The 20533-nt window shown below is 35.6% G+C and overlaps 2 pseudogenes; both read right to left on the bottom strand.

The window, feature by feature from the left end:
- Window positions 1-13531, bottom strand: part of LOC150040131 (vomeronasal type-2 receptor 116-like) — an 87763-nt pseudogene extending 74232 nt beyond the window's left edge.
- Window positions 13532-13618: 87 nt separating this feature from the next.
- Window positions 13619-18554, bottom strand: LOC150040130 (vomeronasal type-2 receptor 116-like; annotated as a pseudogene).
- Between the last annotated feature and the right edge of the window lie 1979 nt (window positions 18555-20533).

Below are 20533 nucleotides of genomic sequence, written 5' to 3'. Positions count from 1 at the left end.
ACCACAACTTGTTGATCCACTCATCAATGATGTCATTCAATGATTGCTTTCTTAAAAATATCTGTGTAGCAGACCAACCTACAATTAAACGAACTCCCACAGAAGAGATCAAAAGAAACCATTCAAACACATAAAGTGATCCCTCAGATAACCTATAACAAGGTTAGAACATGCTAAGAAATATGCAAATTGTATTTTTGATTAATAAATATTTAGAAACAAATTTACACTCTCTTAGGGGCTGCTGATTTTGGAGCTTGAATTCAGGGTCCACACAATATAACTGACCTATTCTTACTCAAATTTAGCACTGTACCATTTGACCAAGAGCTCAAGATTATTTTATTGGTTATATATTGACAGAGTCTCACAGACCTTGCTATCCTGTTAGGCTTAAAATTCGTGTGTAGTTTTATATCTGAGCAATTCAGCCTCCTGATTAGATAGGATTACAGGCATCAGTCACCAGCACACAGACCTGATTTTGTGTTGGTTAAATTAAGATAACAGTTGTCCAGATATTCCTGGTTGGATTGACTTCAAACCTGTGATAGTCAGACCTGAATAGCTACCATTATAGGAATCACTTGTTCCCATCCAATCAGCTATACATTTTTAGGGTAAAGTTAACCTCTATATCCTTAAAACATCACTGTTAAATGCAAACAACCTCTGTTGATTCTATGGCCCACTCTATCATATCTTCCGATAAAGACAGGTGATGACCATGTAGAACATTTGGAGAAAATTTTCCTATTTTCACATCAAGATCAAGACCTTCTGGAAAACTCCAAATGTTCACAATGTTATATTCTGCCACCGATTTTCTGTTGCCATCTAAAATCACCTGATCTCCACCAGGACTGTAAAATAATAATTTTTCAGAAAATAGTGTATCAGAAAGAGATACATTATCTTATGGTGAAGTATATTCCAAGGTTCAGATAGAAAACCTGAACTGATAAAAGTTCCTGATTGCTTTTAATCTCTGATTCAGAATTCAAGGATAGAAGAAATATCTAATGTACTCAGAGGAAAATCTTTGAAGGAGTAAAAATAATTTTTCTGCAACTTGATCAATTGGCAAAGGCGTAGAAAGCATTTTCTCAAGAGACTCTTATTTCACATAAATAATCATAAATGAGACATTTCTCATATAGCTATTTCCAGTTTGCCACAACATAAACTCTATCAGAGTCTATACTTTGAGTTCCTGAAATTGTAATACCTACAGTAGAATGCAACTATGTCACTTACAAATATATATGCATACACACATACATATATATATGTATATATATATATATATATAGTTACTTTTGTTCAGAAGACCGTAGAAACTAATAGGGAAGTGTATACATTTGTTCTTATTTTTAAAACATTAGTTACAAATATATTGAGTCTATTAGTAACTTAAAGAATTTGTAAAACATGGAATTCATTTCATCATTGTTATTGGCGTGTTCTTCCTTAAGAGCACATGAACACATGTTTAGATTGCCTAACAAACATTTACAGAAATATAATTTCTTCAGTTTTGGAAAAATATTTGAAATATTTAATGTGATATGGTAAGAAATACCTCTAGGAAGTGACTTGACTCATAGTTTGAGTCATCCAAAAGAGAAGGCCTTACCTGTACAGAGGAAGATACTATCTCTTTCCTATTTCCCATTGTTTCTACTTCAGTTTGATGAAGAAGGAGTTCAGGCAGAGCCTGGGCCGCAGCATACACAGCATTATATATATTGTTTCTGTGTTCAGACATAGTCATAACAAAAATGTGCCTAGGCAACCAACCCAAGAAAGCTTCGTGAGGACAGTTTTTCTATGTTACACAGTCAGACTCAGAATGTGAACAATTAAAAGAGAGAGATCACAGCCTAGCAAGGAACAAGTCTTTTGGGTATTTGGAAGGGCTAACTGCCTTAACGAAATCTGTGAAAAAAATGTATGGCACATGAAATGAATCATGCATGAAATATGTTCTCCTTGTGGTTAAATCCAACAGTGAGTTCATGATACAAACTTTGCCTTTTATTGAATACTGCTCAATACACATCATTAAATTTAATAGTGATACATTAACAGCATACATGATGAGGACATTTGCTGAAGTATTATTAATTTGGTTATAAAGTGCCATAACTTTAAATGACAGGGTATAGTTTGGGATTGTTTGCACAAAGGCTAAAAAACTCTGTTGTTGGCCATCTGTTCTTTCAACTCAGGAACAATCCGCAAACCATTCTCATCTTGTAAAGTTAACAATCCCACCTAGTTCCAGGTGAAGTGAAGCAATAAGGAGACCACAACAGTAGCTATCCATGTATCCTTTGAGGCCATCTGATAGAGACCAGGAAACTTTTGATGGTCACTCAGGGCTAGATCAAAAGACCCAAAGGTAAGTTAAAGGGAATGAAAATTGGATTGTAAATGAATGAGAAAATTTCTATACAACACAATCTCAGTGAAGATACATGTTAAGTAATCAGTTAAAGTAAGCAAAAGTTGTGTTTTGCTTTCAGGTTTCAAAAAACATGAAAAACTGTTTTAGTTATACGACATTTTATTTGCATGTAAATTGTCTCTTGAACTTTGTCACTGATTCTGTCAACTCCTTCCTTCTTTATCAACCGAACCCATTCCCTGACTTTCCTAGTTCCATTGTCACATATGTACGTTGAATATTGTGTTGTATTTTCCAACATATATATTCCCTGTTCTTCGAACCCCATGCAAAACCCATGAGCCCAACCCCCCTCAGATAAGATATGACTCCTTTATATGGTGTTTGGTTTGTTTTTATATTGTTTGCTATTTGATTGGAGAGATTATGCCCTGGAATTTCACCCCATATGTAACATTCTTTCCACATTAATCATATACATACATGTGTGTGTATGTTTGTGTATAAGTATTAATGTAAATTGTATGTTTCTCTGAATTTTTTCTAGTCCTGGGGCTTGAACTCTGGCCTGGGCACTGTCCTTGAGCTTTCTCATGGCTAGCACTCTACCATTTGTAAAACAACACCACTTCTGGCTATTTTTGGTGTATATGATACTGAAGAAGTGAACCCAGGTGTTCATGCATGCTGGGCAAGCACTCTACCACTACACCACCCTCTGGGTTGTTCTGCATGCATACCCTATTTTATGCTCATGGTTTTTATTTAATATTTACATAATAGGAGCCTGACTTACTTCATTCAACATAATAACTTGTGCATGTGCCTCTGTGCCTGTGTGTGTGTTTCTGTGAGCATGTGTGCACACATGTGTTTTAGTGTTTGGTAACACAGCTCCACTGACCCTAAGAACTTTATGAAGTTTCTTTGCTTTTTCCCTCAAGGTTAGAACACAAGGGTATACCACACTTTATTGTCTGCTTTTTGTTAGTTAATTAGATAATTCCTTTGTAGCTATGATTACAGGTGTAAGAAACCAGCATATCTTTGTACTTTCAAGCCATTTTTTAAAGAAAATTATTGATAAGACATAAGATTCCAAATAATCTCTTTGTCTGATCTAAATTTCCAATCCTTTTTCAAAGAATGGGACCATACTCAGCCCATTTCCTTGAATACTCACTCTTCCGTATCATAAAATTTGCTAGATTTGTAAATCTGGTCCCTTATTTTAATTGTCTTCTAACACCTGAAATGGCACCAAATTATACACCTTTAAATATTGCCCCACTCTTCCCACCCTCACCTGTGGAAACATGTAGAGACCCAGCAGTATTCCTATCTGTGTAGATGTTAATCATGACTGTCGTGTAAGTACTGCTATAGACTTGCTGTTGCTCATACAGGAGTAGTTTGGACTATTGTACTTCCCAAAGAGGCAAATGAAGAGATTTTTAAATGCCATTGGAAATCCAAATTGAATATTGCAGATATGAAATCCCAGAGTCAAATTATGTAATAGAACAGGGTTTTGGTTGATCTCTTCAATTGCAAATGTCAAGGCCACAAAAAACTGGTAGTTCTTGAAGATTAACGTGTGATTAGTATAGAAATTTAGGAGAATTATTTCACAACTCATAATTTGATGAATAGAATTCTTGGTTCTCTGCCAAGGAATATTAAAACATTACTCCTAATTAAGATCAAATGGGAATATTGTGTCTTATCCTTGTATATATGATTAGATAAGGACATGAAGAGAATTTGTTACGAACGTGATTCAGAAAAAAACTTGAGTCAAGAAAGACAACTTGCTTAGTCCCTGCTACCTTACATTTCACAATAAATCTGCTGTGTATTAAACATAAAATTGTATTTCATGGATTTTGCTCTGCAGATAATACATTTTTATATATTTAATGATTTTTACATTTTATTGTTATTGTGGAGTTGATATGTGGTGGGATTAGTTACATGAATCAGGAGTGAATAGCAAGTATAATTCTTTTTGAACCATCTCTCTCCTTTTATCGCTCTCTCCTGGTTTTCCTTCCTGTCTCCAGCCACAAGATATACACTTCATTTCCCACATAGTGTGTAGTGAGTAACACAGTTTACTTTTCAACTTTGTTCTACCATTTACGTAGAACAAACACGGTTATGTAGACTAAACAAGGTTAAAGGAAATGAAAACTAAAAATAGCAACAATGCCAACTGAAATATCTGTTGTCTCATTTTTTTGCAGTTAATTTCATAAAATATTTCTTATATGATCAATTGAACGAATCTCCTAAGGCTTTTTCAACCACTCCATTAGGTATGATCCTTTAGCCTCTGTGTGTGAATGTTTAGAATACTATATAATTCACCAGAGACACCAAATATTCTTTTGTCTTTCCCTTGTAATAAGTAACTAAAGTCTGTGAAAACTCTTGTGTTTTGAATCAAAGTTTATGTTATGTGGTTACATGGCAGGCCAGGCTAATTAACAAATATTCACTTTTAGAGCATCTTTCAAATATAAAGTATCCCTTAAGCAAAAGTCTATAGAAAGCTGTACTAGCAGATCCAAATTATTGAACAGCTCTACCTGCCAGATCAAACAGAAAAAGAATTTATATATCAGGCCAGTGAATTTTATTTTTATTTATCTAATGAAACAAAACACTTTCAACCAACTTTGAGTATTTCCTTATAGAGGAAGGAGCCTCCAACATGTGGGAAGAAGAGAGAATTGTAAGTAAGCTTTACATTGAAATCCCAGTGCCATGGTCACTATTGTAAAATGCAAAGATAACTACAGTCTTCCTAATATATTTATCAATTGAGAAACTGCAATGAAAATAATAGATGAGTAAAGATGATGTAAATATCAGTTTTCTTTCCTTCATCTGTGCAAGGGTTTGTGTGAATATACACACATTATGAGGAAATTAATATTAAATCAAAATACATTTTTAAAGAGGAAACAATGGAGGCAAGATAGAAATGCAAGAGAGAGGATGAATTTGCTCTAAACAAAATGTATGTATGTGTCACATTTCAAAATGAATGATTATCATTCTCATCATATATTCCAAGAAGAAGAAAATAGTGAGTGTGAAGAAAAACTAATTGAACATACACATGTGGAGCAGCAACCTGATAACATTATTTCAAAAAGCAAACATTTGTGTTTTGGAGATTCAAGTAAATGGTTATGAAAGCAAAAGTTGAAATGATTTTTATTAAAAGTAATGACAAAGTTCGAAATTCCCAGTGTAGAGAAGGATGCTTATATAACCAGTCTGAAGCTGAAAGGTCATCAGGTATTTAACCAAGACATCTACACATGTACATCAAGGTGCCTTATGTGTATACATGTTTATGGAAGCTTCTCTAGATTAGAAGAGTAAAGAGAGTGATAACAATTACATGCACCTATGTCTGTAACAGCTGGTTCTTCACTAGAAATCACGCAAGCAGAAGAGCATTGTAAGACATGTATTCAGATAAAAATAAAAAAAAACTATAAAGCAAAACTCTAAGGTAAAATTACAAACTATTCACCAAGATCCCTAAACCTAGCAGAAATATCATTTCAATATGTAGCTTAAAAGGATAATAATATTCCCAGACAAGACAAGTTAAGATAATATATTTCACCAGACCTGTACAAGATACATGAAATTATCCTGTCCAGTGGCAGAGCTATTTACAAACAAGAAGAATATACAAGAATGTATCTTTTATTAGTCCATATGAAATTTTGGATTGCCTATTCTATTTCTTTAAAGAATGACATTGGGATGTTGTTATCTGATATATTGAATTTATTTGTATTTGGATGTTTGAAATTTGATAGGGAAGGGGGGAAAACCAAGACGGGTGGGGGGGGTGTGGGGGGGCAGGGAAATGGGTACCAAGACATGTGAAAGGGTATCAATGTATGTGAATTAATGCACCTTCCATCTGGCAAATATCATGTAACCCTTTTACTAATTACAATAAAAAAAAACTTAAACTAAAAAAAAAAGAATGTATCAAACTTACTAGTAAGAGTGTGTATACAAGAGAGCTGAGAATATTTTAACATTATAAATGTGTTAGAAAATCATACACAATTTTTGGCTATGAGTAAATATTAATATAACTATAATATTAATATAACTACATAATATATTTTATAATATGTATGTTATATTATATATTATATAATATATATTTTGCAATGGGTAAATATTAATACAACTATAATATTAATATAACTATATAATATTATATATTATATGTATTATATTACATATATTTTATTATATGTAATATATATAATATATATTTTGCAATGGGTAAATATTACTACAACTATAATATTAATATAACTATGTTGTATTATAATATATTTTATATAATTTATAATATAACTATATAATATTAACATAACTATATTTATACGTTTTTATAGAACAGCATAAAATTATATGTCAAGAACATCTATAATGTAGAAGTTAAATCTCCCAATTCAGAAATCACCACATACATAGAAAAAAGCCAGTAGTGGTGGTGTGGCTCATGTGGTGGGATTCTAGCCTTGAGAAAGGCCAAGGACAATGCTTAGGCCCAGATTTCAGTCCCTACAAGTGGCAAAAAATATATTCCCCCAAGAATACACAATGCTGGGTGTCAGGACTGAGTGCCAGCCTGGATAACACACGTTCTTACTTGTAATCCATTCACATTTGTGCTGAATCTACTTCTGTATAAAACCAAACAGCAAGTTTTCATGAAAAAGTTCTGTAAAACAGAGGTAGATACTCAAAATCACTGCTAGATTTCTTTAGTAGAAAATCTATGAAAGAGGAAGCAAATTTAGTTCAAATGTAGTGTGCACATATATAGAACTATCAGAACGAACTCCTTCTTAATATCATTTGTAGTAAGTTAAATATAAGATAAAAATTTTAAGAATGCTCTATTTCAGTAAAGAATGTCTTTGGGATTTTGATAGGAATTGCATTGAATTTGTATGTCAATTTTGGCAGTGTAGTCATTTCCACGACGTTGGTTCTTCCTAGCCATGAGCATGGGATGTCTTTCCATTTCCCAGTGTCCTCTTTAATTTTTTCGTTAGGCTTTTATAGTTTTCATTGAATCATTCCTTTACATCTTTGGTTAAGTTTATTCCTAAATATTTTATTCTTTCGGGGGCTATTGTGAATGGGTTCATTTTCTTGATTTGGCCTTCCATTTATGAATTGTTCTTGTACAAGAGGGCTACTGATTTCTGAAGGTTAATTTTGTATCCTGCCACTTTGCTAAAGGTGTTTATTACTTCTAGGAATTTGGGAGTGGAGTTTGTTGGGTGACTCAAGTAGAAGATCAGTGCATCTGCGAATGGGGATAGTTTAATTTTTTCTTTCCCTTTGTGGATATTTTGATGTCCTTTTCTTGCATTATTGCTCTGGCTAAGGGTTCCAGCACTGTATTGAAGAGAAGTGGAAAGAGTGGTCATCCCTGTGTAGTTCCTGATTTTAAGGTAAATGGTTCCAGTCTTTCACCGTTTAGTATAATACTGGCTGTAAGTTTTTCATATATGGCTTTAACTATTTTGAGGAATGTACCTCTTAGTCCTATTTTTTCTAGTGCTTTCCACATGAACGGATGTTGTATTTTGTTTTCCTCTCTTCCCTATCCAATTTCAAATATCCAAATGTGCATATACACAATACATCAGATAACCAGGAGAAACCAAGGGACAGCAAAAGAGATGAGAGGTAACATTGTACATTAAGGACTATAATCATTCATTAGAAGGCTTTTGTTTCTACATCCTGGAGACCCTTGCATTTAGCGTTATACTATATGGCCTTATGTATCTAGGTTTTGTTCTATTGTAAATCTCTGCTATGAGAGCCCAAGGTTTCTACTGATTATTACCCATTGAGCATATGTTCCTTTAGGTCTGGCTTACTTCACATAATATGATGTTTTTTCTAAGTCTTTCCATTTCCTAAAAATGGGGTGATGTCATTCTTTCTGATAGCAGCATAGCATTCCATTGTGTACAAATATCACATCTTGTTGATACACTCATCAACTGAGGGACATCTGGGTTGGTTCCATAGCTTTGCTATGGTAAATAGTGCTGCAGTGAACATCATTGTGCTAGTGGATTTAGTATGTCCTTGTTTCTGGACAATTGCATAAATACCTCGTAATGGAATTGCTGGGTAATAGGCAAGCGTAATGATTAGTCTTTTGAGGAACTGCCATACTGCTTTCCAAAGTGGTTGAATGCATTTGTACTCCCACCAACAGTGTAGTAGTGATTCCTCCTGCCCACATCCCCTCCAGCATCTGTTGTTATTAGTTTTCTTGTTCCTGGCCATTCTATCTGGAGTGAGGTGGAATCTTAGAGTAGTTTCGATTTGCATTTCTTTTATGACCAGAGCTGTTGAGCATTTCTTCATGTTTCTATAGGCCAATTTTTTTATTCTTCAGAGAAGACTATCATTAATTCTTTGGCCCATCTTTTAATGGGATGTTTGATTCTTTGGAGATGATCATGTGATTTTTGTCCTTGCTCCTGTTAATGTGTTGAATTATATGAATTGATTTGAGTATGTTGAACCAGCTCTACCTCCCTGTGATGAATCCTCTTTCATCATAGTGTATAATTTTTTTTGATGAGTTGTAGACGTTTGGCCAGTATTTTGTTGAGAAGTATTGCATCAATGTTCATTAAAAGAAATGGGTCTATAGTTCCCTTTCTTTGATGAATCTCTGTCTGGTTTTGGGACGAGGGTAATATTGCCTTCATAGAATGAGCTTTGTAAAGAGCCTTCATTTTTAATTTCGTTGAAGAGCTTGAGGAGTATTGGTGTGAGTTCTGCTTTGAAGACCTTATAAAATTCAGCTGTGAATCCATCTAGCCCTGGGCTTTTCTTAGGTGGAAGGTCTCTTATTGCCATTTCTATTTCAGTGCTTGAAACAGGCCTGTTTAGTTGGGGTAGTTCTTCTTGGTTCAGTGTGGGTACATTAATATTGGCTAGGAATTCATCCATTTCTTCTAGATTCTCAAATTTCTTGGCATAAACGTTTGAGAAATAGTCCCTCATGATGATCTGGATCTTGGTAATTTCTGTTGTGATATTACCTTTTTCATCTGTGATTTAGTGTATTTCGGTATGCTCCACTCTTTTTTGTAAGATTTGCTAAGGGTCTATCAATTTGTTATTTTTTCAAAGAACAAACTACATGTTTTGTTGATTCTCTCTATAGCTTTTTTTGGACTACAATTCATTTAATTCTGCTTTGATTTTAATAATTTGCCTCCTTCTACTGGGATTAGGATTGGTTTGTTCCTCTTTTCCCAGGAGCTGAAAGTGACACTTGAAATTGTTGATTTGCGATATTTTCAATTTTTTATTGTTGGCACTCGGAGCTATAAATTTGCCTCTGAGAACTGCCTTTGCCATCCCCGAAAGGAGCTGGTATTTTGTGTGCTCCTTTATGTTAAATCTCATAAACTGCTGTATTTCTGTTCTGATATCCTCGATGACTCTTTGGTGATTCAGCAATGTGTTGTTCGGTCTCCATGATTTACAGGGTTTTCTTTCGTGGAGATGGGTCTTCAGTTCCCATTTGATGCCCTTGTGGTCTGAGAGTGTGCAAGGAATAATTTCAGTGTTTCTGATTCTTCCCAGGTTCTTTTTATGCCCTAAAATGTGGTCCATTTTGGAAAATGTTCTGTGTGCTGCTGAAAAAAAAACATATTTTGTTGTTGCTGGGTGGAATAATCTGCAGATGGCTGTGAGATCTAGGTGGTCTAGATAGTGGTTCAAATCTTAGGTTTCTCTGGTGAGTTTTGCCTGGTTCATCTGTCCATAGGTGAGAGTGATGAGTTAAGTCACCAACAATCTGTGTGTTTCAATCTGTGTATGTTTTCAGTGAAAGTAAAGTTTGTTTGATGAAATCAGTGTTCCGGTATTAGGTGTGTAGATATTTAGGATGGTTATGTCCTCCTGGAGGAAAGACTCTTTAGTAGCATGTAGTAAACTTCTTTGTCTTTTCTCACTAATTTAAGTTTGAAGTCCATTTTATCTGATATGAGGATGGCAACTCCAGCCTGTTTATGGGGGCCATTAGCCTGATAAACTTTATTCCATCCTCTCACTTTCAAAAACGTTTGTTTTTTGGGGTAAGATGTGTCTCTTGAAGACAGCAGAATGATGAAAATTTCTTTTTGATCCAACTAGACAGTCTATGTCATTTAATTGGGGAGTTAAGTCCATTGATATTGAGAGTCAGGACTGAGAAATATTTATTAGTTCCTGCCATTTTGGAAAGCTTTCACTGTCTTGACAGTTCTTGTGGTACTTAGATGGTATCAATTTTAGGTACCATTTCTTTCTCTGTATTACATTTGTGTTGGTTTTCTATGTGTAGAACATCTTTAAGAATTTTCTGTAATGTTGGTTTGGTTGCTACATAATGTTGTAGCTTTTTCCTGGAATGGAATGTTTTGATTGTTTCCTCAGTTATGAATGAGAGCTTAGCTGGTTACATTATTCTTGGTTGGTAGTTATTCTAATCTCTTCTTGCCTGAATGGTCTCTACTGAGAAATCTGGGGTTATTCTGACTGGTTTGCCTTTGGAGCTGATTGATCCCTTCTCCCTGGCTGCCTTTAGGATCCATTATTTGGTCTCAATTGATCCAGTTTGGATTATAATGTGGGGGTGGGATGTTCTTTTTTGGTCAGGTCTGTTTGGGGTTTTAAAAGCTTCTTGTATCTGGATGGGCCTGCCCTTCCAGATATTTGGGAAGTTCCCTGAAATGATTCCGTGAAGTATATTTCCAGTACCTTTGACCTTTTTCTCTAGACCCTCCTCAATACCAATTAGCCTTAAATTAGACTTCCTAATTGTAGCTTGGACCTCTTGAAGCATTTTCTCATATTTCCTAGATTTGAATTGACTCATTTTCTGTTCCTTCTCTATAAAAACTAAATTATCTTCAATCCCCAAAATTCTCTCTTCTCCATTGTATAACCTGCTTTGTACTTTATTCTTCGACCCCCTTGCTACTAATTGCTCATTTTTGATGCGTTGCATCTATTATTTTTGATCATGTATGTACTTCTTTAACTCCTTCATTTCCATTTGAGTGGTTAGCTCAGTAGCTTTAATTTCCTTGGACATTTGTTGGAGTTGGGTCACCTTTTTGTTTCTGGATTCTATGATTTCATCCATTTTTCTTTGAAAAACCTTTATTATGGCCTCCTTTATGGCTTCCCCTTTTTCACATATCACCTTGTTTATGGTTTCCTCTTGTTGGGCTATGGCTTCCTCCCTTATATCTTTTTTCATGTTTTCACACTTTTCATTAATGATGTTTATCAATTGCATTTGTACAACACTTGAAATACTCTCCTCTAGATTTGCCACTGACGGCTCCATTGCCTGTTTATATTGGGTGGGAGATGCTATTATATGATTTGACAATTTTCTTCAGTTTCTTGTTCTGTCCATTAGAAAATGGGAGCAAGATTAATACTAAACAGGCTTGTAATATTTCAGATATAACCAACCTAGAACTTTTTAGTTGGCTGACAATAGATGTTCACACTTTTAGATTGGTAATATCACTCTCTCTTTCTTTTTGTGCACTTACATACAAATCTAATAAAAGCACTGATTACTGATTTATGACCAAAACAATAAGTCCCTCAATCCAATCTCTATTGTATTTAAGTCCCTCCCATCCTAGAATGTAATTGAACACCTCGGTACACAGCATTGCTCAACAAACTTCAAATGTACATCCATGCATTGTAAGAGATGAAGGATGACCAGAGGATCAGAGATAAAAAATAATATGAAATACAATAAGGGAGGTAGGAAAAGAATAATGCAGGAACGTAAGTTATATAGTAATGAATAAAAGGTATAGTATAAGGATAATTGACCTAGCATGATAGACAGGTATAATATTTTTGTTCAAAGTTTAGAAGAACTTAGATAAAACTTATGAAAATAAGAAGAGTAATAGGAAGAATATATAGAGAAAAGAGGGAGGTAGATATAGGAGATTTCAATGATACAAATTTTTTTTAAAAAAAGAAACAAAACAACAACAAAACAAAACAAAAGAGAACACAACAAAAAAGGGGAAAAAAGGTTGGGGAGATTACTCAGTATTGTGAGGTTTTACCCAAGAGATTCTAGGATTGAGAACCAGGAGATTAAAAAGGAGGTGACAGTGTCAATATAGATATCATTTTTATTTAGACTACACCCAGAGCTGTCACTGTGTTTCTCAGAACAACCACAGTGGCAGAAGGAATGCGGGAAAAGAGAAGAGAAAAGGAAAAAGAAAAAAAAAGGAATGAATCATAACGTTTAATAAAGGTGTAGGGAAAATGGCAAAGAGAAAATAAGAACTCCTAAATATGCAAATGAATAGGGGTAGAATAACAACAACAACAAAAAAGGGTAATGTTCAGTTTTTTGGGGGGAGGGTGTAGGAAACTTGTGTCTCCACTAAATTCGGGATCCAAACATTTCACAAAGTTTTTTCTCTTCTGACTTGGCTTTGCTGGTTTTTGGATCAGAGTGTTTAATTGGGAAAACAAAGCTGAAAGATTTGTGGGCGGCTTTCTTTACCAGGTCTGTGGTGCAGCGCTGGGGATGGACTTCAGAAGCACCAGGGTTGTATTTCCGGCTAAGGTATCTCTGGGAAATCCTTTGCCAGTTAGAATGTTGGCACTGCCAGCACAACGTCTCAGGCTCCAATTGCTTTGACCGTGTCTTTACCAGCAGTCAAGATGATACTGCTCCCAGCTGGTGCATGAGGGGGCACCCTCCCAATTCCATTCTGTGAGCAGAAGTGGAGACTTCTCCTCCGAGGTACCCATAAATTGCTGGATTCTCTGGTTCCGTGAAGCTGGCAGCTCCGTGCATGGCCGGGTGTCGGCTTTTGGCTCCCTCAGTCTCTGTGTGCCTCTGTCTGTATTCAGATGTTCTGCGCCAATCAATTTTTGGTAGAGAACTCTCCCCTAGGCAGCCAGAACTTGTATCTTGGTGGGAGCTCAGAAAACTCACATTGAACCGCCGCCAACTTCCGCCAATCTCCTCCTCATTGAAGTAATTTCTATATTATTAACTAATGTAATTCCAGGAAAGAAATACGGATTAAGTTCAGATCTTCTATCACATGACCATTCACATTAGTCATGTAGGGTAGGCTTTGTTCCTCTAGTATGTGTTTTATATCTGAAGCCATGGACGGAATTTCTTTCTGGTGTTAACATGATGAGGTAACATTTGGGGGCAAAGATGCAGCCTAAGAGCCCTGCACTGGAAGCCAGGATAGAAAATATCTTCACAGCTACCACGATCTTCCCCTTGGTGCTATGATATACTGGCAAAAATTAGCCCAGACACTGCAGAACACCAGCATGCTGAATGTTAAAAACTTGGGTTCATTGGAAGCATCAGGTAGGTTCCTGTCAAGGAAAGCATCAGAGAAGCTGGCCAGGGCCAGAGAGCCAGGGTATCCCAGAACACAATAGAAAGCAGTGAAGGAACCTTCATTGCACAGGATGAGGATGTGGACATATTTATAGTGTGCATCTGCCAATGAAGGAGGAGAGGCTGTAACCCAAAATCCACAGATTGCCACCTGGGTAAGGGTGCAGAGGGGAATAATGAAATTAAGAGCCCCTGATAACAACAGCCACTTTATTCTTTTTCCTAGAGAAGTGGCCTTGAATTTTTGGACCACACTCATAGTTTTTGCGAGCACTGTGGATATTGCTAAGGTGAAAACAATTCCAAATGTGATCTGCTGCAGGATGCAGGTGATTGGGTTGGGACGGCCAATAAACAGAAGGGAGCAGAGGAAACAGAACATAAGGGAGATGAGAAGGATGTAGCTGAGAGCCTGGATATTGGCCTTAAACATTGGAGTGTTGTGGTGTTTCCCTAAAACACTTAGAACAATAGAAGTGAGAATAGAGAAGCAAATAGTCATACAGTCCAGGGCCATCCCTAAGATTTCTCCATGAGCCATGAAACTTACAGATTTTAGGAGTCAATTGTTTCTCTCTGGGTTGGCTTATTGATTGTCTGGACATCTCACATATTGCTTCATATCTAGTGAGGAATATGAATTATCATTAGTCTGTGATCCATAGTTTCCTTTCTTTAAAGGAAATTTGGCAATCACCATTTAGAGGTAAATTTAACATGGCAGTATTTCTGATGGTAAAAGCAAGAATTCTCAGATACTTCAAGAAATATCTGCTATTCTTTTTCTATCTCTCTCTACCACCATAATTCACCTTGATTCCTATGTTCTATTTTTTAGTGTTAAGAAACCTTTCCAGATATTTATTAAGTGAAAAAATAAGCAAGAAGGTAAGCAAAGAAGCACAAGGATAAGCAGAAAGGCAGGGAAACACTCTGTCAGAGTTTGGGTGCTGTCAAAGGGAGAGAGACACCATGCTCTATTTTTTACTTTCTGAATGCAACTCCTTTTTACCTTTAGTTCTTATCATACATAGTGATATTGTGATAGTTTTGTAATTTCTAGTATCTTGACAATAATTATTACAATTTATGATGCTACAATATTAATGTTCTTTACTGTATACACAAACCAGTGAACACCATTCAAAATTATCGATAATAAAACTTATATTTTCCTATGTTTTTTCTAACATTAATAGAAGACTTTTAGCCCTCCCTTGAATTTAGCACGTTTTTTTCTCACCTCTCGTATTGTAGAACAAAACCAAATAAATCATTAAAGCTCTGTAGTCATGTTATGTATGCATAACTGTTGTGTCTACTTGGTTAAGTATACTCAGATTTCTGATTACTTGCTCTGTAGAAACAGCGGTTGTAAGCAGTGGGAATAAATTTTTATGGGTTTTATTGTAGTTGAAACATTATTTAAATAAAACATGGAGACACTATTCCAAATAATACTTCACATTATTTTTGATAGAGGTTCAACTCAACTTGCTGAATAGAGAGAGGAGAGAATTTCTTGAAATAAACACCTATACATTCAAACTCCACAGTTTGTGTTATAAAAAGCAGTTTTCCCAAGTTCCAGTGGCTCAGTCCTTATGGAAACTTAGAAAGATATTTTCAAGATCTCAGTTTGAATTCAGTGGGACAGAATATTCTCAATTAACCACCAAAAGGGCTGTAAGTAGAATTGTGCCTCAAGTGTTAGAATATTAACCTGGAGTAAAAAAGATTAGGGACAGTAGCAAGGCACAAGAGACACACACACAACAAACACACACATACACACACACACACACACACACACAGAAGAAATATCATAAGGATAGAACTATTTTTTTCCTAGCATCGTAATTTAGAACTATTTTATCAAGTTAGATGAATTGAGAAAAATGTGGAGAGAGTTGGAGAATGACTACATAGGACATATGCTTTCTAGTCATATTAGAAATTTCATTCTCTGGGCAAGGGATGCAATCAAAACTACAGTCAGCCTTTCCCTCCTGGGGGAATTTCCTGAATCCAGATTCACAACTGTCATTGCAAACTGAATGAGATATCTGAGACAAAGAAAGGAAGAAAGATATCAGTAGCTACTTGGAAATTATCTAGAAATCTTAAATGTTCACTGTGGTGAAATAATTCAACTGTCAAGCATAATACTTCATGCCTAAAACTAATCATTGCATTAAATTCTGCTATAGATTCCAAAATAAAAATTCCACATAACTTGTATACTACAATCTTGACATTCAGCTTATTGAACTATTGAGGAAAGTGGAGCTTTTAAAGATCATGGATAATGGTGAAATTTCATTATTGTGTGCTTTAAGTATAGAAACTGTCTTGTTTGAATTGACATCACATATAAATACAAATCCATGTCCCATACTAGGTAAAAAATGCACAAGTGAAAGGTGATTCTAAGTGACTCTTCATCTGCACAATTAATTGCCACATTTGCTGGATTTAGTCTGGATTTTGGAAGTCATATAATGGCAATGATTTATAATCTAATTCAGAAATCAATTTCTGTGCTTTGAGCGGATGAAATTGTCAAGTCTGGACTTTGTCTGTGTGCATGAAAATGGTGGCCACTGCTTTCCCTATGGACATATGTGATGGGACTATGTGGTTGTCAGCCAATGTCCTCACCAATACATTCAGCCATGAACAGTCAAGGAAAACATCAATATGCCTTACTGCTGAGGAGTTCTTCCTTTTTGACAGAGGAATTCATTTTATTTGTTTTCAAGAATTCCAACAAGACCCCTGCATACCATTCAGGTGAAGATATGTACAAAGACAAGGAACATCTTGCCAGTACATTAATTTCTGCAACCACAGATAACCCTTTAACAGGCCAATAAACCACTGAATGATTTGCCCACAAAAGTGATCAAATGAACCTTTCAGCTTTATAAATTTATACTCAGGAATACTGTCACAAAGATGGAAACTTGTTAAAGCAGGCTTTATCTTTGATTATACATCAACATTCCAAAACTTACTGATCCTTGCCACCCAGGACTCAAGAATAAGAAAATTTTTGAAGTTGGATATAATTAAATGTACAATGGTGGGGCATAAATGAGAAAGAGGGGCATGAATTTCAGATTTTTGCTTACTTCTGTGTAATTGAAATTATGATGATTTTCATCAAACCCACCTCGGTACTTCCTAAGGCCCACTCTATCCTATATTCTGATAATGACAGTTGATGACCATGTGGGGGATCACTTTACGTTGAAGACCTTCTGGAAAATTCCAAATGTTGAAAATATCATACTGTGCCTTTAATTTCTTTCTTCATCCAAAATATAATTGTTTCCAGCAAGATGGTGAAACTGGATACTCTTTAAAAAAAGGGTGCAGTTATTAAACCAGGTGTGCTGGCTCACATCTGTAATCCTAGCTATTCAGGAGGCCAAGATCTGAGAATTAAGGTTCAAAGCCAGCCTGAGACGCTTATCTCCAATTAACCCAGAAAATGGGAAGTGGAGCTTGGCTGAAGGGTAGGGTGGTAGAGTTGAGCTGAAGAGATCAGGGGAAATGCCCTAGCACAGAGGTAGGTTGGTAGCCTTGAGAGGAAGAGCGCAGGGACACTATCCAGGCTGAGTTCAAGCCCCATGACCTAAAAAATTTGGGCATCTTAATGGTATATATATAAGTACAGATTATAATTGCAGGTAATATTACACAAACTCAAAGACTACAACCAGATACCTAATTTAGAATATAATAGCTGTGAGCATGCTGATTTATTTGAATCACAAAAAATTAAATGGAAACTGACATTCATTTCTTTTATGTCAAAATTGTCTTTAAGTGCACATGAACACAGGTTAGGAGTACCTTCAAATATTTAAACAAATAAAAGTATCTTTTGTCAGTTGCAAGTGTCTCACACTTGTATCATCCTAGCTACTCAAGAAACTAAAATATGAGAATTGAAATTTGAAGCCAACCGAGTCAAAAAAGACCCTTTGAGACTCCTATTTCCAAGTAACTACTCAAAAACTGGTAGTGAAAGCTGTGGCTCAAAATACTACTGCTCTAGCCTTGAGGAAAAAGAGCTCAGGGAAAGTATCCAGAGTTCAATCCCCAAGACTGACAAAGAAAATAAAAAGAAAAGAAGCTGCTCTTGACCTTTGCAAAAATGGTCTGAAAGTACTTCATTTAATTCTCTATAAAATCCCCTTACAGAATGCTGCAGAAAAATTTGAACCAATACAAACATGATACTCACTACACTCTATGTTAGAAATGAAGTTTACACTTTGGAGAGAGGAGAGTAGGAATGGGGAAATAGGGGTAAAGAAGGGTGGGGTAATAATTTTAAAAATGAATGTACTAATACATGATCTTTACAATGAAAATTTAAAAATAAAAATAAAGCATAAATTAAAAGCTAAATTATTTACCATAGAAAAAGAGACCAGAAATAAACAAAATATCTGAATCTGCTGTTCCAACAAAGGGAATTACCTGTGTAGGGGAAGGCAGCATCCCTTTCCCATTACTCATCAGTGCCAATTCTGATTGATCAACAAACGTTTCATGGAGGGCATGGGGCACAGCATACACATCATTATATACATTGTAACTCTCTTCAGACATGGCCATGTCAAAAATATGCCTTGACCACCATAAAGAAGGATCATGAAGACAATTCTCCCATGTAACACAGTCTGGCTCAGAAACTAATCATTTAAATAAGAGAAACCACAGCCTTGCAAGATAAAATCCTCTGGGAATTTTGAAGGATTAACTATCCTGACAAAATCAGTGAATCTGGTAATATATAAATGGTGGTGTGAGAAAATGTGAGGTATATGGAATGAGCCTACCATGAAATACCTCCTGCTGAATGTTAAATTCTGCTGTGAATTTATCATACAAAGCATTCCTCTCATTAAAAATTGCTCAATAGCATGGAACTTCATCAAGCAAACATTACTTTCACTGAAACCATACACAGTGATGGACAGATCAACCAGGCAAAAATTAAACAGAGAAACCTTAGATTTGAACAAGTGTAGACCAACTAGATCTAACAAACTTCTCTAGATTACTCCACCTAGCAATAACACAATATATGTTTTGTTTTTTTTCAGCAGCACGTGGAACATTTCAAAAATTGACCACATTTTAGGGCATAAAACAAACCTGGGCTGATTCAGAAACACTGAAATTATTCCCTGCACTCTCTCAGACCACAGGGGCATCAAATTGGAACTGAACACACATCTCCACCAATGAAAACCCTGTAACTCATGGAGACTGTACAACACATTGCTGAATCACCAAGGGGTCATCGAGGATATCAGAACAGAAATCCAACAGTTTATGAAATTTAACAAAAAGGAGCACACAAAATGCCAGCTCCTTTGGGACTCAGCAAAGGCAGTACTCAAAGGAAAATTTATAAATCTGAGTGCCTACAATAACAAATTGGAGAAATCGAAAACCAACAGTTTAATGTGTCACCTTAAGCTCCTGGAAAAAGAGCAACAAACCAACCCTAATCCTAGTAGAAGGAAGAAAATTATTAAAATCAAAGCAGAATTAAATGAATTGGAGACCAGAAAAAGTATAGAAAGAATCAACAAAACAAGGAGTTGGTTCTTTGAAAAAATTAACAAAATCGACAGACCTTAGCGAATCTTACAAAAAAAAGAAGGGGGCATACCAAAATAAACAAAATCACAGATGAAAATGGTATTATCACGACAGAATTTACCAAGATCCAGAGCATAATGTGGGAATACTTCTCAAACGTTTATGACAAGAAGTTTGAGAATGTAGAAGAAATGGATGAATTTCTAGCCATATTAACATACCCACACTGAACCAAGAAGACCTAAACCAGTTAAACAGGCCTATTTCAAGCACTGAAATAGAAATATCTAAAGAGACATCTACCTAAGAAAAGCCCAGGGCCCGATGTATTCACAGCTGAATTCTATAGGCTCTTCAAAGCAGTTGGCAGAGTACCATAATTTATAATAATATAACAATATTTTTGGAACATCAGTGGGTGTAGAATTGAGTCCCATATCTAGCCTACTAATATCTAATTGCAGTAGTAGTCCACTTATCTACAGGAAAGTATTTCCTGAGAAAACATTGCCATCTGTGCTCAATACCACACATAAAATTGTATTTAATCCAAACTACACTTCTCTTCATATCTATTGATATCTAAGAAACACCCACCGGCTGAAAGTATAACATTTAATGTTTCTTAGAATACTAATAAAAATAGTCAGACATATTCTGGGCAATTAAGAGAAGGAAAATCAGCAAAACATGGGTAGATAGAGTTAAGTAAGAAATATATGCTAAGCTGGGTACTGATGCTTCATGCCTGTATTTCTAATTTCTCTTGAAGCTGACATCTGGGTAATATGCATTGAACTCATCTTAGGCTTGGTGTCTGGGAGACTCTTAATTTAAAGTTAACAACCAAAAGTGCCACATATGAACCTGTGGCTCAAGTGGTAAGGCAATGTCCTTGAGCCAATAAGTTCCAGAACCGTTCCCAAAAGCAGCAGAACAGAAATAAAGATAAGAAAACATACCAGCACCATATAAAGATATAT

This window comes from Megascapheus bottae, unplaced genomic scaffold (assembly GCF_031878675.1).
Source record: "Megascapheus bottae isolate mThoBot1 unplaced genomic scaffold, mThoBot2.hap1 HAP1_SCAFFOLD_48, whole genome shotgun sequence".
Lineage (NCBI taxonomy): Eukaryota > Metazoa > Chordata > Mammalia > Rodentia > Geomyidae > Megascapheus > Megascapheus bottae.
This window is presented reverse-complemented; position numbering and strand designations above follow the sequence as displayed.